Consider the following 23,278-nt stretch of genomic DNA (forward strand, 5'->3'; position numbering starts at 1 on the left):
ACCACTAAGCCATGGTGCCACCCTGGACTAATAAACAAACTTAAAAAAAGATCAGTGAAGGTGAAAGATGAATAGAGACAGAGACAGGCTCAACAGTGGAATAGCGACATATTAGCCTTTTCTTTTCTTTTACACGTTCATAAATAGAGGATCTTTTTTCTTTTAACCAGGCAAAATTGACAAGTTCCACAAGTTTCCCCTTATAGACTAAGTGACAGTAATAACAATAAAACTAATTTCTTTTCTTTTTGTTCTTCTTTCCTTATTTCTTTGGGACAGAGAAATAATAGAGTATTATTTAATTTCTTTTTAAAGCAATTAAACTTGAGATGAATTCATTAGAATCCACTTGTTTCCTCGCCTTTTCATGGTATGAACTAGATACCAAAAAAACACTTTAAATTAATCAGTTTTGGCTCAAAAGGCAGATGATATCTCTAAACAGCAACAGCAAGTCTAACTGTAGAAAGCTGAAAGTGAAATTTCTTGAGATGTAAAAATGAACTGGCTCATATATTCATATTAACCTTCTATTAAAGTTACGGAGAAACAGTATATTTTGCAGTTTTTCTGGAAAAAAACCTAATGGGCAAGTGCAAAACATTTCATACTTGTCTTTTCAAGTGACAGATAATAAATAGATTAAATCTATTTAATCTATTTTGAGCAGAGCAATCAGGATGGTTAGGGGAGTGGAGACTAAAACATATGAAGAACGGTTACAGGAACTGGGCATGGCTAGTCTAATGAGAGGGAAGGACCAGGTGAGACATGATAGCAGTGTTCCAATATTTGAGGGGCTGTCACAAAGAGGAAGGGATCAAACTATTTTCCAAAGCACCTCAAGGCCAGACAAGGACTAACGAATGAAAATTGACCAAGGAGAGAGTCAACCCAGAAATAAGGATGAACCTTCTGACAGTGAGAACAATCAATCAATGGAACAGCTTGTCTTCAGAAGTTGTGGAAGCTTCATCACTTGAGACTTTCAAGAAGAGATTGGACTGCCATTTGTCAGAAGTTATGTAGGGTCTCCTGTTTGAGTGGGGTTTGGATTAGATTACATATAACAGCGATGGCGAACCTTTTTTGGCTTGCGTGCCACAAGTGGGGGGAGTGCAGGGGGGTCGTGTGTGGGCGTGCTGCACCCATAATGAAATGTGTGAACCCCCCAGTGCGCATGCGCGCACAAGAGGTGCCCCCCCATTTTTACATGCTTTTTTCGCCTTCCCCAGGCTCCAGAGGCTTTATAGGAACCTGGGGAGGGTGAAAAGAGCCTCCCCGCCCCCCCGGAGGCCCTCCGGAGGCTTCAGGGATCGTCCGGAGGCTTCCCTGATGCCTTCGGAACGCTCAAAACGACCCTCCGAGCAAATCGGAAGTGATTTTCCGGTTTGCTCGGGGGGTCGTTTTGAGCGCTCCGAAGGCTTCAGGGACTGTCCGGAGGCTTCCCTGAAGCCTTCGGAATGCTTAAAACGACCCTCCAAGCAAACTGGAACCTCCAGATGGTCCCTGAAGCCTCTGGAGGGCCTCTGGGGGGGGGCGGGGAGGCTCTTTTCGTCCTCCCCAGGCTCCTATAAAGCCTCTGGAGCCTGGGGAGGGCGAAAACTGGCTTTTAAAAATGGTGAACTCAGCTGGCCAGCGCGTGCATGTGCGCTGGCCAGCTGACAAGGCAGCGTCTCGCATGCCCTGACAAATGGCTCCGCGTGCCATAGGTTCGCCATCACTGTCATATAAGGTCCCTTTCAACTCTGTTAATATGTTTAAAAATAAACAAATAAAGGAATAAAAAACAATTTTAAAAAACATAATGGAACAGAAACAACTGCATACCATCTAAATACATTCTAATCAGCACTTTAGTATCTAATTAATTTATCTGATTAGCACACTGATTAGCACACTAATCAGCTAACATACTAAAATACAAATATGAATTATAACATAATAAATGCAACAAAAATCGCAATAAAGAATAAAATGGTCTTATTAGTAAACAGAAAAATGTCTGTTGGAAAAATAATACATTCAACTGCTCACATTACAGAAAAAGGGGAAAGATCAATCATATTAGGATTTCCATGCACAGGTTTTTGTCCCATTAAGTGATTTGCATTGTATTGAGATGTTGTTAAAACATCTATATGATTGTGGTTAGGAAGTGAACTTCCTGGTAGTGTGGATGAAATTGAATAAAAATATTCCTGGGTCCTCCAGGTCTCTATTTCTAGATGAAAGCTAAATCACTGCTATTTTTAGGAGAGTTTAGCTTCAATCAAAATACAGTGGCGTTATGCCTCCAGTCTGATAGATGTCAGACAATAGCTAAAAGTAATTATTGATTTGAATATAGATTTCAATTCAGTTCATTAACCTGTGTCTAGTTAATGACTGAATTAAAAATGGCTCAAAAGTGCAAGCAGATAGCAAGAAGAATTATGGCTGAATATATTTTATGGATAATCTGTTTTAAATCTTCAGATGATCTGGTATTTTCATGCAAATGTTAAAAGAAGATAGGATGGAACTCTTCAATGTCATAATTTAGGTGCAAAGGTGTCACATCTGTATTTTACTAGGCTTGCTTTGTGGACATTGCTTTCCAAAAAGAACCTGAATTACTGTATAACTAGCCATCCAATTTCCCCTTTTTAAAATGATAAAATACTTCCTTTTTTAAAAAGGTATCAAAAGTAACTGAGAAGTGAAACAGACACCAGGGACAACCTTATTTAATTCTTGACCATTCATTATTTTAAATAAATGTTCATCCTAAAACTGACCAAAAGCAAAACCATTTTTTTTAAAGTCACTTTTGCTTTGCGTGCCTGCTACCTAACTCTCTCCATTCCCTGGTCTCTGCTAAGTTGACTAAAGGTGAATTTAAAAGACAGAGTTGTTTTTTGCGGGCCTCATTAAATCCCTAAACTATATTTCTTTGCCCTCATCTCTCTAGCAGCATCCTTGGTTCTTTTCATTGTTTAAGTAATAGATTTGTGACGAAAGGCAGAGCTAATTCTAGAAGTGGATGATTTCTTCGGATCAAATATATCAAGAACCAGGAAGAGGGAATGAGGAGCTTCAATGGAAATGATTTGTGTTTTCAACCCTGCTCTCATTATTGTTAATAAAAGTGCCCTTTTTGTCACCAGCTGGAGTTAAGTGAATATACAGTGAAATAATAGCTTGGGCTAAAAAAAGCTTTTAGGAAATGACACTACCTGGAAAAAGGGGAGTTTTTAAATAGGAATGAGGCTTGATGAGTGTGCAGCCTCTGCCACTGTGAAATATAAGTGTATTATGAATAGAGCATTTTCTTTCGCTGTCGTCTGTCTTTTCACACTGCACAATAGGGTAATGGAAGAAACCTTGAACAGCAGATGAGGTGTTAGTAATCTCCCCTGTTGGAGTGGAGCGTTTGAAGAGAATATGAGATCACAGGTGAAAGTTCACACAATGCAACAGGATTTTCAGACACCTCTTCATTCTATTCTTTCTCTTCTTTAATCAAAATTCCATGGACTAAATATTTCAAAAGACGCAGCAGTATAGTGTAACTATTACGAACAGTTCCTTATCTATGCCATATCTTGGTTCTCTGGCCCTGGTTTTCTTCACTGAGAATCGTTGTTGTTGGCCTCTAATTTCCACTTTGAGAAATGTTGAAAACAGTACACTTTAATTGTGCTGCCAATGGATAGTCTTGTTCTAATAAGCATTTCGCACCAAAAATATTGGGCACAAAAGCATTTTGCACCAAAAGTATTTTACCAGTGACTTTATTTAACTCTATCAAGTATTGCATTAACCCTTTTTAGATATGGAAGAATTTGATTAAAACAAAAGTTCTTTTAAACTGTAGTTCTAAGGACCCATCAGGTTCTTTCAAAAAGCCTGTAACTGGAACATGGACTGAACACTCAGATATTGAAAACATATACACAGGGTACAGGCAAGATCAGCTGGTTCTTCAGTATAGCTGAATTATTGTAGAGCTTTTATTTAGGGAACAATTAAGAATAATGCATGGAAGTTCAAACTAACAGTAGTATAATATGTTTGTGGAGGAAAATACTAGAAACTACCCTAGCCATACAACCACTCAGAATTGCCAGCCATTGTTTCAGGGATAACTTTACACTAAATAACACATATCTGCTTATTTAGTTATAAATCTATAATCTTACACTTATTTATTTATTTATCCATTGATACATGCATACAATGTATATGCTACTCAACTCCCATGACTCTTGGTGGCTTAGGCAAGGATAGGGAAAAAGCCATTATCAAAGCAAAAGTAAAATAAAAGGAGCCTGAGCTCAGGCCAAAAAAGTAACTTGGTGTGTGGGTGTATGTGTGTAAGTATAACAATACCAATAGCAATAGCACTTAGAGTTATATACCACTTCACAGTGCTTTACAACCCTCTCTAAGTGGTTTACAGAGTCAGCATATTGCCTCCAACAATCTGGGCCCTCATTTTATCAACCTCGGAAGAATGAAAGGTTGAGTCAACCTTGAGCCTGATGAGATTCAAGCTGCCAAATTGCAGGCAGCCAGCAGTCAGCAGCAGTAGCCTGTAATACTGCATTCTAACCACTGCACCACCATGGCTCACATGTATGATACATTGTCCCTTGTATACAATGTCAGAGGGAGGGAGGGAGGGAGAGGCACATTCAAACTGGCAAGATTCTGTCACTATATCTATTACATGTAGTCATAGACTTACAATCAGAATTAAAGTTGCAAAATTACAATTGCAGAAGATATTTCGTGATTTTTTGATATTTTTTGTGGTGATCGTTAAGCAATTTGTATGGTCATTAAGAGAACACAGCAGTTGTTAAGCAAATTAATTTTCCCTAGTGGGTGTTTTTTGCTGGAAACCAAAAGCAAGTGCTGGAAACTGGCAAACAGGGAAAAAAACACCATATGTCAAGACTGATTCGCACTTTCACCTGTCCTTTCTGTCCTTCGGTCAAAGCTTGACAATAACTGGAAGGGGAGGTGGATCGACTGCAAGGGAGGAGAATGGTATTCACACATCCGTTAGCACCATAGAACATTGCTGACATCCCAAGGACACACTGAGCAGATGTCCCAGTGTGGCTGGCTGTTTCTCATAACAAAATGAACAGGAGTGATTGGTGGATGTTTTGGACTGTGGGTAGCCTGTGGGGGAAAAGGGAAATTAACTACGCTTGTTTTTGCACGGGAAACCCAGCTGGTTTAACTTTTTCTGTGCTAATGTGGTTTACTCAGTAAAGTTTTATACTCTTGTAAAAATAATGTCCCAGGAGTTCTTTTTCTGGACTCACCAATTGGATAGTTGACACCATAAATCACGGTGATAGGCAAATGGCCATAAAGGTGAACCAGTTCCCAAGCTCTCAAAATGTGATCACATAACCGTAGGGGGATACAGCCATCATAACTTCAAAAATGGGTCAGAGGTAGCTTTGGGAAAGTTGTTTTAGCTTTGAAGAATTGTTAAGTAACTGGTCACAAGTTGAGGACTACTTGTACAATAAAAGTAGTTATTATCTACATCACATTGGTTTCTTAGTCATGCCTACTTTGGAGAGATCACAATTTAAAAAGTAAAATACTACAGAGGATAAAAAGAAATCATAAACAGCCTGCAAAACAACATATAACTATAAAAATCCATTTTTCATTCCACTGAGCCTGGGAGACTTTATCCAGACATATCCAGACATATAATAGTTTATGAATATCATAGAATAATACTCCAGAGGGAAGATACTGCAATTAAGAAAGGCATAACCAAGAGGATGACACTACTTAATTGATGAGATTGGAAGACTTTGCCTGATTGTACTGACAGGCAGAACCAAGATTATAATTGGACTAGGAGGTCTTGCTCCCAGTAATTCATGCCATTGTAACTTCTTGTTTAGACTACTGTAACATGTACATGGGACTGCCCCTGAAGAGCATTTGGAAATTTCAACATGGCTGAATATGGCTGTGCAGGTCATAAATGATGCCAGATATACAGTATATGTATCACAACTGTTGTGTGAGCTGCATTGGTTATTGGTGTATTTCTGTGTGCAATTCAAGGTGCTAGGTTGTCACTTTTGAAGCTCTACATGGCTTGGGTCCATGTTACCTGAGTGGCTTTTTTCAAGAATTTACCTGTCCAACATGATTTAGTAGAATGGGCAGATCCCATTAGCCAAAGAATGTCAGATGGGAGAGAGTATAATATGGACTTTTTCTGCAGTGGCCTCTATGAAATATCCTCCTTTGGAGATCAGAATAGCCCTAACTCTGTTAGCCTTTCTTAAGGTCCTAACATACCTAATCCTCCTTTCCCTTCCTATTTTCCCCACAACAATCTTGTGAGGTGAATTGGGGCAGCAGAGAGTAACTAGCCTAAAGTCACCCAGCCAACTTTCATGCCTAAGGCAAGACTAGAACTCTGTTTCCTGGTTTCTAGCCTGGTGCCATAACCACTAAACCAAATTGGCTCCTTCTACATTCCACCATTTATTGGATTTTAAAAAAAATAAAGTCTAATCATTCACCATTCATCATATTTCCAGCCACTTGAAGTAAATGCCAATAAGAAAATAAGTCAAAGTAAGAGTATGAACTCTTCTACTTCGGTTATTGGAGAAGTGATGAAACAGTGTATTGCTAGGCTTAGTAATAATAATAATAAAGACATAGTGCTAAAGTACAGTAGGTAGCTCAAGAAAACAATAACTTCTTGAATTTTGTATGTATAATTAATTTATACACACAAACGTATGTAAAGACATATGCATTCAATAAGTCTCACCAACAAAAAAACAAGTGACACTATTAAACTGTTTCAAGACAATATTTTTAAGCCATTTTACAACCAATGAGACCATTTCCTTCTTTTGATGGTAATTCTGGACCCACAGTTCCTTGAACTCTCATTTCTTCGAATTTTTTAGTCAATGCTATCAAATATATTGTGTTTGGAGCAGCTCAACCAATGTCAGAAGAGAAAGTTTTCTGTTTGGTAGCAGGGAGGTAAGACAATCACCTTATGTAGTGAAATAATATGGGGAACTGCATTAGTTCTCTATTGAATTTTTTTGTATAGCATTGCCAGATTCCTGTGAATAGAATTTAAAGAGTTTCTGGCGTTTTTTATCATAACACTTAAGGCAGAATATATTTAGCTTTCTATATACTTTGCTTTCAGCTTTTGTCAGCCCCAGACTACCTTAGTTTCAGCAAGCCTAAAGCTTAAATTAAGAAATCTTTTCTCTGTTATGGCATTACCTTTATTCCCAAACAGCTGGATGCAGTTAATAGCTATATCATCCTTGCCAGAGCAAACAAATTAGTAATCACTGTGCATAATGTACAAAGTATGATTCTAACATCAGTTGCGAAGCACATAACCACAGATAGTCTCATCTGTCTCTGTTCCATAGCAATACTTAATGAGAGATAGTAAATTTGTTTTTAGCTTGCAGATTTTAGCTGTTTTACTATCATTACGGTATTTGCATTTTATAGGGGACAAGTAGGGTGAAGGACTAAAAAAATTTCAGAATGTTTTAAAGATAGGGGACTTGGTTTAATATTTGCTGGGCATCTATGAGGTCGCATGAAGAAAACATTCACTTATGTTTTCAATTTCAACTTCATTTTTTGTACACATATATATGTATACGTGCACATGTATATACATGTATATATCATGCATATGTGTATGTATATGTGTGTGTGTGTGTATACATATACATAGACATCAGTGGTGGGTTTCAAAATTTTTTAGAACCTCTTCTGTAGGTGTGGCCTGCTTAGTGGGAGTGGCTTTGCCGGCCATGTGACCGGGTGGGAGTGGCTGGCCAGCCATGTGACTGAGTGGGACTGGCTTGGCAGTCATGTGCTGAAGTACCTGTTCTTTGTTTTGTGTACACAACATAAAGTACAATCAGTGCAACTGTTAACTCTTTATACTGTATATAATCTCTGAAAATGTAAAAGAGAGAAAACATAGGACTCCCCAGTCTGTCCCAACCACGTTTCAGCTTCTGCAACTTCCCTCCACCCTCAAAATCCAGGGCCAGTAAGTTATATTCCAATCCCCCCTCCAAACACACACACACACACACACACACACACACACACACACTGTTTCCATTTCTTTGAAGGACTTTTCAGCACCTGTCCCTGCATAAAGAGGCTCAAAGAAAGATAATCAACTTCTTATTGGATTTGGAAGTACTTAGAAGTAGCAAAAGTTCCCACTGCTTTCCAGTGTCTCAAAAGCCCATCATAAAGGCGAGAGTCCATCCTTCTGCTTCTCAGTGCAGAAATCCCTAATATGTTGCAGTAGATTTCAAAAGCATCACTTGGAAGCAGAAACAGCCAAGAGTAGTCACTGCTATTTAAGGTTTCTGTATTGCTGTGAGCTATACAATTTAAAGTTTCTGAACACTGCTATCAAGCAATTTAAGCAGGAATATATCTCTGAGTAAACAGGTATTTTGCTTATGGCATTGGTACTTTACTGCAACAAGCAAGCACTCACCCTCTAAATAAGTTAGACAGTCATAATATTAAAACATGGTAAGTGTTCTTAACAAGAAATTCACAATGGTAGCATCACACATACATTCCGGAAATACTTATGATATTTGCACACAACCACCTGCTTTTCAGTTCTTGTCTTCTTAACTGATGGAAGACTGAAATCCAATAAATATATCCCCAATAAAAAAGAATAGTATGTCGGAGTACTGAAAAACCATTTCTCCTGGCACGCGGAGCCATCACCAGTTCCTCTTCTGGGTTCAGGCGCAGCAGCCAGCTGGCCTTGACACGCATTGGCGTGCCAGAAAGCAGAAGTGGAGCCGCCCGGTGCACATGCACACACCAGGAAAATGATCTTGTTGTTTCCAGGGTGCACATGTGTGTCGGCCATTTGGTGATCTGGTTCCTGGCACGCATGCACACCAAAAGCCAGCAACAGGAAGAGCAACGGCCACGTGTGCCAAAAGACGCAGAGAGGGGTTCCTGGCCATTGCTTCTTAGTAGAGCTGTGGTCAGGGCTTCCCTCCCTCCCCACCTGAGTGGGCTTCTTGCATAGCCCCAGCCCTCCAGCCCCCGGCTCATCTGCTTTCCGAAGTGCCTGGCTGGCTCGGGCGCCCCAGAAAAGCAGCGGCAGCCACAAGGGGAAAGGCAGGAGCGGCCAGCCGGCCCCTGCAGCCACTCCCACACCAGCCAGAAGCAGCACTGTAACAGCCGCCAAGGGCGAGGGGGCGGCAGCGGCAAGGACAGGCTTTTCTCCCTCCCCACTTGAGTGGGCTATGTGTACAGCTCCAGGCCGCTGTACACATAGCCCTCTGATGAGGATCCACGGTCTGGAGTGCCTGGGTGGCTCGGGCGCCCCAGAAGAACAGCAGTTGCAGCCACAGGGGTAAGGGCAGGAGCAACCAGGCAGCCACCGCAGCTGCTCCCATGTCAGCGAGCCAGGCCCTTGGTGGCATTTTTATGAGGGTAGCTCGCCTCCCTGCCAGCAGCTCGTCCAGCATCCCAGTGGAAGCAGCAGCGCAACAGTCGCCGTTATCAGGGGTGAAGGGGTGGCGGTGGTGAGAATGGGCGACCGCCGCCCCTTTGTCTCTTCCCCAACAGCGGCTGTTGTGCTTCTACTTCCAGCTGGGATGCTGGCAGAGGAGCTGCTGGCAGGGAGGCAAGCTACCTGCATAAAGACGCCACCAAGGGTCTGGCAGAATATATCCCGGCTTGAAGCGGCAGTGCTCCGGACCGCAGATCCTCATCAGAGCTGCAGAGGGAGCTCTGAAGAAGTCTGCTCAGGCGGGGGGGAGGGAAGGAAGCCTGTGACCTCCCGTCCTTGCCATCGCTACTCCTTTGCTGTTGCGCTGCTTCTTCCAGCCGGGATATATTCTGCCAGACCCTCGGTGGTGTCTTTATGTGGGTAGCTCACCTCTCCGCCAGCAGCTCCTCCGCCAGCATCCCGGCTGGAAACAGAAGCACAACAGCCACTGTTGGAGAAAGGATGAAGGGACGGTGGTCACCCGTTCTCTCCACTGCCACCCCTTTGCCCCTGGTAACAGCGACAGTTGCGCTGCTGCTTCCACTGGGATGCTGGATGAGCTGCTGGCACGGAGGCAAGCTACCCACATCAAGACGCCGCCAAGAGTCTGGCAGAATATATCCAGGCTGGAAGCGGCAGCGCTCCGGACTGCAGATCTTCATTAGAGCCACAGGCTAGAGCTGTGCAAGTAGCTCGCTGATGTGGGGAGGGAGGGAAACCCTTGCCCATCCTTGCCACCGCCGCCCCCTCACCCCCAGCGACTGTCACAGTGCTGCTTCTGGCTGGGATGCTGGAGCAGCCAGAAGAAGGAGAAGCTGCCATGGGGGAGGTGGGCAGGGCAGACACTGATTGCGAATGCTTCTCCCCCAATGCAGTCCGAGAGACAGCAAAGAGCCTCAGGAAGGTGGGGGAGGCTGTTTTCACCCTCCCCAAGCTCCTTGAAAGCTTCTCGAGTCTGGGACGTCACTTCCGGGGACGTGTTTGTCCGCCACTTGTCTCCCCGGAGGGTCCCTTAAGGGACACAGGAGGCCTTGTAGGGGGCTCCTGCCGAAGGGCGGCTGACTGAGGCACCCCGCATGTGGCGGCAGCCAGCTGGGGTGCTTTTCGGCTTCGCCTAGGAGCCGGGGAGTGGAGGGGGGGCGAGAGACAGCATTGCGCTGTTCGCCCTCTCATCAGATGGCTCCAGAGGCTAAAAGAAAAGTTGGAGAAGTGCAGCTGGAGACTGAAAGTGGGGATCCTGACCGGCGCTCTTGGAGGACTTAGGAGAAAAGCAATAGTCACTGTGAGTTTTTTGTGTTTCTGTTCTTGAAGGGAGATTAGAGGGGGGGTTTATTACTGCCCCCCCCTCGGACTAAGCAGCTTTGAAAATGGACCCTCTGGAAGAGAGTGGATAAAAGATTGATTTGTCATTTTGGACCTTTAATTGAAAATGACTTTCACAATTGCTGGAAACGGCTCTGAACTGTTGCTCTAAAATAAAAAAAAACTTTCTACAACTTCTTTCCCTGCGAAAGGGAGGGCCAAGATGGTGCTCGCCCCTCTTTCTTTGTCTCTATGCAAATGAAGTCTGTCCTTTGAAGCTACTCCCAGAGAGAGAATAAAGAAAAGTGGATTGTTTGTTTACTCTCCCAAAGGGAAACTGGGACCTCCTCCTGTGCATGGATCTTCTGATCTTTGGCTGACTTCTTTTTCTCTTTCATCTTGGTGTATTTTACTCTTGGAACTGTAAATTGGGTGCCTTTGCAATTGTTTTCCTTTGGAGACCAGCGTAGCTGCGAAACCCTCTGGCATCACCTTTCTTGGTAAAGTCCTGCATCTCTGAATTTAAGCAAATGGCTGCAAGGAAACCCCCAACCGGCAAGGCGCACTCAGCCCCCTCATCTGCTGCCCCAAGCCCTACGGCGCAACAGTCTAAGATTTCTTCAATGTTGCAGAAAGGAGTGGCTGGAGTGGACCCAAAGGAACTATCTGTTACAGAAATGTTTAAAGAACTTATGAAGGGACAGAACGAAATGAGGGCTGAGGTCAAAGAAGAACTCAGAGTGGTTAAAGAACATATAGCTGGAAATACACAGCGAATTTTGGTGTTAGAGGATGGAATGGCGGGGCTGGGGGAAGAAGTGAAAACAATATGTAAGGGAAACATAGATGTGGAAAATTTTCAGACAAAAGTAGAATTTGAAAGAATGTCCTTTTTTCTTAGATTCCAGAACTTACCAAAAGCAGAGAACGAAAACCTTAAGGATATTATGAGTACAATTTTAGCAGATTATCTTAAGAGAGACAAAAAACAATTATGGTGGGATATGGATCTAGTATATAGGATAAACTCAGCGTATGCTAGAAGACACAATGTTCCAAGGGAGATATATGTTAAGTTTGTCATGAGATCCACAAGGGATGAGGTACTTGCGACCCAAAGGGAGGGACCACTGAAATATAAAGATGAAGAGATCACCATTCTCAAACAGATCTAAAAAAAAATAAGAGATAGAAGGAGGAAATTTTCCTCCCTATCAAAAAAATTGTATGAAAAAGGGATTTGGTTTAAATGGTTGATACCAGAGGGGATGTTAATCTTCTGGGAGGGAAATAGGATCAGAATTAATACAGTTCAGGAGGCGGAGGCCTTTATCCAAAAGAACTTTCCGCTCTCAGAGGAGGAATTGAGTGGGAGTAGTGAAAGAGACAGTAAAACACAAGATAGTAAGACTCAAGACGGGAAGGAGGGGGCCACTGAGGCTCTCTCTGGCGACAGGGAGGAAGAAGCAATATCGAAAAGGCTCAGATCACAAAAATAAAATTATCTGGAACAATAGCATTTAGTGATATATTAGAAAATGACAAAGAGAAATATGTAGGAACACAAGACTAACAATATAGAGTAAGATTTGATTTACTGTTTTTTTATATAATTTTGTTTGTACAATGTTATATATGTGAGTATCGTGCTGGGATCTTTACCAACAGTATGGAAGCTGCCAAAATTTTCTGTATACCTATTTACCCTCCCTTAAATATTTGAAAACCAATAAAACTTTGTTTTAAAAAAAAAGCTTCTCGAGCCTGGGGAGGGTGAAAAACAGGTGTATCGCGGGCCAAAAGGGAGGGGTCACATGCATGCGCAGGGCATGTATGCATGCATGCGCAAGGGGAATCGCATGCATAGCATTATGGGTATCGCATGCCTGGGTACGACCCCCTTGCGCTCCCCCCGCTTTTGACACGGGAGCCCCAAAAGGTTCGCCATAATAATAATAATAATAATAATAATAATAATAATAATAATAATAATAATAATAATAATAATAATAATAATAGTAATAATAATAATAATAATAATAATAATAATAATAATAGTAATAATAATAATAATAGTAATAATAATAATAATAATAATAATAATAATAATAATAATAATAATAATAATACATTTATCATCACTGATATATAGTATACACAATTCTTTTAGTTAAATTATTGCTGAACATTTTATAATAGTTGCATCACAATATTATTCTAAGATATTTGCCATTACTACTCTACTTCCTAGATGTTCACTATTCTCTCCCCCCACCCTCAAGATTTAAGGGCATCTGAAACAGTTTTGATGAAAGTTGCATGATACGAAACTTATCTCCTTTGAAATAATGCTTGGTTTTAATTCTCCAATGAATCAAAAGGAATGTTTTATGCTTCCTTGTTACACAGCGTTTGTTTTAGCTTTCCATAGCTCTCCCCAAAACCAACCAAAGAAAATAAAGCCACAGAAATCTAATACTGTTGTGCACGACTTTGCACTAAATTATCTATATAGTAAGCCAAAAATAGTTTAAGATTATAATTAGCCCACTTGTTTCCCCCAGTAACATTCAAATACATTTTTCTTGTTCAGAGACTGCATGAAAGATTTCCCAGTCCTTGCAAAATATCACATTACATCCACATAAAGGAAGCAGCAACTCCTCTGTGAATGGGGGTGGGGGGGAGTTTGGCTTTTCTCTGCCATTTAAGGCTGCAGCAGAGAGAATCCCAACTTTTTCCTCTCTCTCCATTCACAGAGGAGCTGCGGCTTCCTTTGTGCTCCCCCTGGCCCCCGCCCTCCCTCACACGGGCGCTGGTGGAGCGCCCGTGCAATCAAAGCAACCATGCGGCTCACCTCCACTGGCTGTTTCCTTGGCGAGGGGCGGGCGGTTGCAGGCACTCCACCAGCTCAGGTGCAGCCGGACCGGAGAAGTTTCTCTTCTCAGAAATGTCTTCTTAGTGGAGTTGTGGCAGCCTGCCTATCCCTTTCAGGCGCTTTGACCCCCTGGGAGGGAGGGGGCCAGGGGGGCATAAAGGGAGCCGCAGCTCCTCTGTGAATGGGGGGAGGAGTTTGGCTTCTCTCTGCCACTTAAACGCTGCAGCAGGGAGAATCCCAATTTTTTTCCTCTCCCTCCATTCAGTGCGGAATTGCTCCAGCCTCCCCCAAACACACACACGTTGCCCAGTAACCCTCTCCTCGGCTCCTCACAACTGCAATAGATGTCCAGAATCGGCTTTTGGGGCTAATGGGGGCTTGGGTTTCCAGTCCCCGCCACTTCTGGATGTCTATTGCAGTCATGAGGAGCCGAGGAGAGTGCAGAGAAAAGCGGGAAGGTTCTTGGTTTTCCGGGAAGCCGTGAAAACAGCTGGGAGAGGCGCACAGCTTGGTTTAGCCTCTCTGGACATCGCAGCAGCAGCTTCAAGTGCGCCGATCTCGGCATTTTTCGCATCGGGGCATGCTGCAAGAGGGAGGGAGTGAAGACATTTTCTGTCCGGCGCAAAGGACTTCCCCGGACTTGCTTTGCTGAGCTCAGGCCCGCACCTCCACCACCACCAATCTGGAAAAGGGCTTCACTCCCTCTCTCTTGCAGCACACTATGATGCAAAAAACTCTGAGGCCTTGCAATGTCCCCGAACTTGTAAAAGATGCTGGCCACACCGCGTAAGCTCCCGCCGCCATCCCCACCCCCACAGCCATGCTTTCTGGTGGCCAGGCATCTTAGGCAAGTCCGGGGACCTTGCAAAGGCCCTGTGAGGTCCCCAACTTGTCAAAGATGCCAGCCATGTCAAAGACATAAGCTCCCGCCACCGCCCCCATCCCCGCACTCGTGCTTTCTTTTTCTTTTTTCTTTTTAAAAAGTTTTTATTAGTTTTTACAAATATTTTGGGGAAAAGGGTACATAAGTATGGAGAAAAATTTTGACAGCTACATCATACAGAAGGTGGTGCCTCCCTGGGATCTTACATCTCTCTCTTATTTTATATATAACAAAATATTACATACATATTAGCAGTTTAGGTTTACCTCAAATTCTTTAACATCTTCAATCATTTACTTTACATCACTTCTAACCATTTCATTGTATTAACAATTGCAATGTACTTTTAATTCATTTCTGTGACCTGAGCCTCATTGCTGCCTCCTCTCCCCTGTCTGTTGGCAGAGCCATGGCCCCTCCCTCTTTCATATCTTGCGCACTGTCTCCTGTTCCATCTAGAAGAGTCTTGTGTTTTTCCATGAAGGCTTCCGCCTCCATCACTGTATTAATTCTCACTCTACCTCCCTCCCAGAAAATCAACAACCCTTCTGGAATTAGCCATCTAAACCAGATATTTATTTCATACAATTTTTTAGTTAAAGAGTAAAATTTCTTCCTCTTTTCTCTTATTTTTTGGGTATCTGTTTTAAAATGGTTATTTCTTTATCCTTATATCTTAAAGGTCCACCCCTTTGAACCCCTAGAATCTCATCTCTTGTAGTCTTTCTAAAAAATTTAACATGAACTTCCCTTGGAACATTGTGTGTTCTAGCATATGCTGAGTTGATTCTATATATCAAGTCAATATCCAACCCTAGCTGTTGTTTATCTCTTTTAATATAGTCTGCTAACATTGTTATCATAATCTCCCTCAAATCTTCACCCTCCGTTTCAGGTATATTTTGAAATCTAAGAAAGAAGGACATCCTTTCAAAGTCCATTTTTTCCATATAGTTTTCAATTCCAGCATTTTCTTTTTGTAGTGCCTTCACCTCTTCTCTCATCCCCACAACACCCTCCTCCAAGGCGTCTATTTTCTGTCTATTTTGTGAAGTTTGTTGTTGATTTTCTCTGAGTTGTTCCTTTAAGTCCGCCAACTGCTTTTTAATTTCGTCCTGTCCCTTTATAAGCGTCTGGAACATTTGTTGAAACATTTCTTGAGGCAGCTGTTTCCCCTCAGAAGCTTTAGGTTGTAAAAAAGAAGATAATTGTGTTTGTTGGGGAACAGGGCTTGAGACAGAGGATGTTGGGTCCGACGCCGGTTTAGGGGTAGGGGCCTTCTTCGCAGGCATTGCGAGACTCAGAAAAAGTTATAAGTCCAGACAAAAATATGGCGTCTGTAGAAGTGCACCGTCAGGTGAGATCCACAGGCAGGCAAAGTCCAATGTGGGATATTAGTCTTTCAATACAGCTTTCTTGTGAGGTCCCTGAACTTGTCAAAGATGCTGGCCATGCCATGTAAGCTCCCGCCGCCGTCCCCACCCCCACGCCCATGCTTTCTGGCGACCAGGCATCTTAGGCAAGTCCTGGAACCTTGAAAAGACCTTGCGAGGTCCCCAAACCTGTCAAAGATGTCGGTCGCACCACGTAAGTTCCCGCAGCCATCCCCACCCCCGTGTCCGTGCTTTCTGGTGGCCAGGCATCATAGGCAAAACCAGGGACCTTGCAAAGGCCTCGTGAGGTTCTTGAACTTGTCAAAGATGCCAGCCGCACCACGTAAGCTCCCGCCGCCATCCCCAACCCCGCGCCCGTGCTTTCTGGCAGCCCTGCAGCCCTGCGGCCCTGCGCTATAAGCGAGCCCGGATCCTTGCAAGGCCACAACAGGTCACCAGACTCGCTTATAGCGCAGGGCCGTGGCAGGGCCCCCCTCCACACTTAGTTGCAGCTTACTTACCTCCTTGGAGTAGGCAGGCATCAATAGAGAGCCAAGCAGGACAAAAGGTAAGTGGGTTTAGATAGGGTTCTTAGAGGCGGGTGGGGCGATTGGTGAGGTAACAATCAGTGAACGCTGTGTAGGGCTAGGATAGTGTGGATGGGTGGGGGGAGCGAGCAATGGAGCAGCTTCCGGATGGGCAGGGGTGAGCGAGTGAGTGACAGGGCCGGGGCAGGCGTTCCGGAACTTACTTCCAGGTCCACCAGTGGAACCTCTTCTAACCGGTTCGGTAGATTTGACGAACCGTTTCTATCGAACCGGTGCGAACCGGTAGGAACCCACATCTGATATACATATACATATACATATTCGTAGATTTTCACATGCAGGTCTTGGCATATTCAGGTCTTTTCCTGTGTAAGATTGAGAGTATCTTGGCAACATTTCGACAAGGTCCCAGTCACCATCTTCAGGCTGGTGCCTTCGGCTTCGTGCTTCTGCGAGCAAAGCGTGATCAGAGTTGCCGTCTTTCTATAAATATTGGTGTGTGTGTGTGGAGAGCAGCCTGAAGATGGCGAGTAGGACCTCATCAAAACATTGCCAAGATACTCTCAATCTTACATGGGAAAAGATCCAAATACGCCAAGACCTGCATATATATATATATATATATATATATATATATATATATATATATATATATATATATATATATATATATATATATATATATATATATATATATATATATATATATATATATATATATATATATATATATATATATATATATATATATATGCAATTACATACATACCAGGGGTATGTTGCTCCAGGTTCACACCGGTATGGCAGAAGGGATTCATCAAATTTACCATACGTTTTAGAACCCCTTCATCCAGTGGGACAGTACCAGAACGCTCCCCCCGCCCATCCGGTCGCTGCTCGCTTGCCCCACCCATTTTATCACCACACACTTCCCGCCCGTCTGCACTAAGCTTGCCCCACCTGCCGCTCACTGATTGGCTGACTCACCAATCGCCCCACCTCTGAGAGGCCATAGGGAGGGCTTTCTTGCTTTCTTCTTTCTTTCTCCGAAGGAGTGCAAGAAAGCCCCCCCCCCCCAATTGCCTAAATGTGTGAAGGAAGGAAGCTGCAGGCTCATTTGCCTCGGCTATGCTATCTCCTTTCATTCTCTGTCTGCCTCATTATTCGTTCGGGCAACAGAGAACGAAAGGAGATAGTGTAGCCAAGGCAAATGAGCCTGCACTGCAGCCTCCTTCATTCCTTCCTTCCCTCAGCGCCCATCAAAGCGTTCCCCCTGCTCGGCTACTGTTGCTGTCGCCATGTCCCTTCTGCGCGCCCACCCAGCATCCGGCCTGATTGGTAGCGAGCGATGGCGGTGGCTACTGCTCCTGGGCTAGCTGTGGGTCACACTGCTTGGAGGGAAGTGCCCCGACTCCCCCGCCGCCGCTGCGCCACCTCAGCAGCAGCACCCCTCGCCCACAGAACCAAGGCAGGGAAGAAGATCGAGAGACATGGAGCCACAGACTCTCATTCCCAATTTCAGTGGTGAGCCTAAATATTATGTGTGTGAGTTTCACTGAAACCTGCCTTTTAAAAAAGTAATTTATTCATTTATTTAAAACTATTCATCTTTTTCATCATTTAAACAATACCAAAATATGTTTTTAGCTGATAGGAGCTAAAATTATTATTATAAATAAAATTATTTATTCATTTTTATTTGTTCTCTGCCCTACCTCATCAGAATACTCAAGGTGGTTTCTAACAATCAAATAAAAATTAAATTAGAGTTAACTCTACCATTTTAGTGTTTAATTAAAAAGAAAACAATTCTAAAAATATTGCAATTTAATTTAATATTCACTTTCAATAAAGTATAGAAAATATTTGTGTGTGTCTCTGCGTGTATTTTTAGTTTCACAATGTGAGTTAAGGCCTTCCCTTCTGTTTGACCTCTTTGTTGCACTTTTTTCCTCTATAAGTGGAATATTTTCAAAAGATGGAAAACAGGGTGCCCAGTTCTGAGGAGACTCTTCAAAAGAAGCTGTAAATCATTAAATTAGCTCAATGTCACCAGTAATATGAGAACTAGCAGAAGATTATTTTTATTTGTCTACTTGGTATATAACCACATATATATTTAGATTGATAATAGACATAATATACATGGCCATGAAGAGTAAGATTATTATTTCCCTCCCACTATCCATAAATTAAAGCATATTATTTTATTAATATTATATCTATTTGGATAGATAAATAGGTCATGAGAGGTTTGATTGCTATAAAAAATTAATTCCCAGTTTTTTCCATTATGCTATCTATTATATTGTTACAGGTGTATATCAACAATTGCATGTTTACAAGTATTTTATCCTTCCAGATTTCTCTTTTACTTGAGGAAAAGAAAAAGGGAAATATATTTTTCCTTAAGGAATGGTAGACAGGGAAACCAGATATCAACTACTTCCTGCCTTTAAGAGGGCTTGCAATATTCTATGAATGGTTGACCCATGTATGACCTTGATCATGGGAAGGATTTGTTTGGTTGTCTGCTGTAGTCAGCTACCTACCGTGAAAATTCCTATTCAAGGGAATTCTTAACACTCCTTAAAAGAACATTAATTTGAGGCAGATGTTTTTGAAGAAAGACTGTAGCTTTATATCTAGAGAGAGAAATTGCTCTCCAAATTCATATTTCAATTTTTAGTCTTTTGTTTACTGTATGGTTGAGGTGTTCTTACATTTGCTATCTAAATATTTTAGAGTGTGTTTTAAGTAATTACATTATAAAAAATTGGAAAATAACATCTCACACACAAACGAAAAGTTTCAACTGGCACAGAGCAGAACATATATGTGTAGAGTAGATCTAAGAGCATATAAGGGAACATGGAGGTAATCTAGTCCAACCCCTTCCCAAGGCAGGAGTCCTTCTTTCTCTTTGAGAGCTGTCAGTGGCAGACATGAGGGAAATGGTGTGTGTGTGTGAGAGAGAGAGAGACAGAGAAAGAAAGAATGAGAAATAGAATGAAAGAAGGAGAAGGAGAAAGAAAGTTGGAGAGAGAGAGAGATAAGAAAGAAGGAAGGAAGGAAGAAAAAGAAAGAAAATAAGTGGGGGAGAGAGACACAAGAAGAAAAGAAGGAGGGAAGGAAGGAAGGGAAAGAAAATAAGTGGGGAGAGAGACACAAGAAGGAAGGAAGGAAGGAAGGAAGGAAGGAAGGAAGGAAGGAAAAGAACTTATGATCACAATTGGACCCAAAATTTTGGCTGCTAAACAAGAGCATTGTTAAATGAATTTCACCCCATTTTCCAACTTGGCCACGCCCACCCAATCACATGACCGCTGAGCCACTCCCACAAAACAGACCACATCTACAGAATAGGTTCTAAAAAAATTTGAAACCCACCACTGCTATACACACACACACATACTATATCTGTGTGTGTGTGTGTGTGTGTGTGTGTGCGTGCGTGCAATGGCATAGAAATTTTTTAACTGAAGGATCTGAAGCATACTACCTCCCCACCCCCCACCCCGCATGGTTGAGTGGCACAGGGCAATAAAATTGGGGCAAGACAGTTCTTCAGGTGATGAAGTTCTATGCCAAGAATGCCTTGAAATGGATCTGGAACCAAATCAATAATAAATGCAGCTCACACAGCAGAGATGTCACATATGCAGCCCTTGAGTGTCCAAAACTGCTTGCATGGCTGCATTCTGCACATCTAAAGTTTCCAAACACTCTTCAAGGATAGCCTCATTTCAGTAGTCCAAATAGGACAGTGGTGACCAATCTTTTGATTCTGCAGGCTGGCAGGGGGTGGGAAGCAGCGGCGGGGAGGGGATTATTCCGTGCAGGCAGCAAGCATGCCCACTTGCACATGCATCTACCACTTGTTCAAATGGAATTTTGTGTGCTTTCCCACTTGCCTGCTACTTTCATGGCTTGGTTCAGACTGAGACATAAGTGGTCTAGTGCAATAGAACCCTATTCAAGACCAAAGATAGTAAACCACCAGATGCAAAGAAACTCATAATCTCCATATCTTTCTGTGATGCAATTGAAGCCTGCCGGTCTCCATCCAGACTTCTACAGCCTCTACCTATAATGAAAGAACATCTGTAGCACTTAATTCACTTAGGATGAAAATATACAACTGGATACAATATATATACTGATGAAACATCATCCGTTCATGATGGAAGATTTCACTAAATTGTTCATATAGATATTAAAAAAGAGCAGAGAAAGTACTAAGTACTAAGCTCTACAGAACCCCACAAAACAAAGACTATAAGCTGGACCTCTTGTCCCCAATCAATAAAAAAGAGTCAGTCCATGAAGGAAGGAGGTAAACTAGCACAAAACTATACTCTTCACCTCAAGTCCCAATTGTATCAAAACCGACTGAGAAGTTAGAAGAAGTAAGGACTGATGCACTATTTTCATTCTGTTCCTGATAGAGATCACCCAATCAAAGCTGCTTTGTCCCATATCTGGGCCTTAAACCTGCAAGGGGATCAGGCAATCAATTTCATTCAGAATAGTCTTGGAGCTCCAGCAAGGTTGTGTCAGCCTTCCATCCTTCCAAGGTCAGTAAAAGGAGGACTCAAATTGTTGGGGGCCATATGCTGACTCTGTAAACCACTTAGAAAGTGCTTTAAAGCACTGTTCTCAACCATATTTCATAGAAAGGGTAAACTAGATGAAAAATATCCAACTTTGTGGAGTCCACCAATGGCTTCTTAAGAAAAATGGACCAATGGGTGCCGAGAATACTCCCTCCCTCAAAGATGAATTAACCATCACTAAGACCCACTCCTCACCAGAAGGAGACTGAGTCTAGATCATAGATGGCTATGTTTACAGTTCCAAGGCTCCTGTTCACTTCAAGTCCAACAGGATCAAACTGTTCTCAGGTAACTAGGTAAGTCTGCTCCCCAGGCATCTTCAAAGAATTTGCACTTTGCTTAACCTCCAAATGGGAACCAATTCGAGAAATGTCATTGACCAGACGCAAGGTGAATAAACCTCCAACTTCATATAACCTTGAAACAAGACCAGGAAATAGCACTGTGAATGCAATGAGAGTAGAAAAATGCCAAACATTTTGATTGTTTATGACTATTATTATTTGGTTATTCTACTTCTCAAACTGTAACAATACTGGAAGAATCATAATTTATCTGCACCATGGATTAATTAATCACCCATCCATCCAAAAATACATAAACCTGGAAACAAGAATTATACTCCAGTTTACAAATTAGATTTTAGAAATGTGATCACTCTACTTGCCACATGAAATAGAAAAATAATAATTGGAGGCTATTAAATCATCCATATCTCTACAAACATCCTTGGATAATCTAACATATTATAATTTTGATGGGCTTCTGCCCAAGACCTATCAAATTGTTAATTCTAAGATTAAATAAATTTACATTTATATATTCATGAGCTTATTCCAGCTCCAGGGACAATTTTGATCAGTACAATTGTAATAAATACATCACCATGATCAGCTTAATTTGCTACAGCAGTCCAAAAGCTGAAACGGGGTGTTGGGTGAGATTTCATGACAGAAATGTGATAGTTATCATGGAGACTAATTGCTTTATCCTTTATCTCTGATATACTAATGAAAATGTTTTAATGCATGTTATGTTTTTTCAAGTGATGCCCAGTTGCAGATCTCAGAAGCTGTGTTCTATTGCTCCAGAAATGTTTTGGATGTATGACAGGCTGTGCTATATAGTTGATCTTATACCTGCTTTCTTCCTTTGTCTTCCAGGCGTGTTGCACAGCGATCTTGTAATAAATGCTTGTTTGTACCCATTCTAACTGTATATCTACTGTAGGTACCTTCTCTTCAGTTATTGACTACTGCAGTGGGTTCTCACCCTGACGTATAGTATTCTAATACAGCTCTTTTTATGTGACAGTGGATGGTTATTGTTAAAACTAAGAATGTGAAGACTGTTGGTGGCCTTGTGATAAACCATGGTTTCTAGTCTTCCATCTTCCTGCCTGCTGACAAGCACATCTAAAAATGATAGTTGTCTAATTGTTTCTTCCTCCCCTTGTGAATTGTATGTCTGGGAAGATGCGTGTTTGCTGATTTTTCCATAAACCGTTTTTTCCTTCCACTAAATTATGTCTGAGTCTTAGAGAAGTCTGGATAAGTCCCTGTAGTTTTTTGGCAACATTTTTCATAAGTATTTTATTTTCACAAAATAAAAATTATTATAAGTGATTTACCACTTATCCTAAGACTTGAAGAAAATGATTGCCCAAGATAATCCAGTTGATTTTGTGTCTAAGGTGGGACTAGAATTCACAGTCTCCTGGTTTCTAATCTGATACCTTAACAATAACACTACCACAGTACAAATTTAACCACCTAACTACTACACCAAACTGGTTCCAAGCCCCATTAATTTTCCCAAAAACTTCATTAAGTCATCACAAATCTAGCTGCAGCCATTCTGAGATGTATAAACTCATCTCAATGTTTCAAGTCTTGTCAACATTGCTGCTAAGCAGTTTATTTAACTCTACTTATATAATGTTCTTTCTTTTTAGAAAATGTGGGGATATCTCAGATCCACATGAAGGACTGAGTTATTAATTAGGCCTATCCAGTGGTGGGTTTCAAAAATTTTTGGAACCTACTCTGTGGGTGTGGCCTCCTTTGTGGGAGTGGCTTGCCAGCCATGTGACCTGGTGGGA

Source organism: Natrix helvetica (genome assembly GCF_964273705.1).
Source record: "Natrix helvetica genome assembly, chromosome: Z".
Classification (NCBI taxonomy): Eukaryota; Metazoa; Chordata; class Lepidosauria; order Squamata; family Natricidae; genus Natrix; species Natrix helvetica.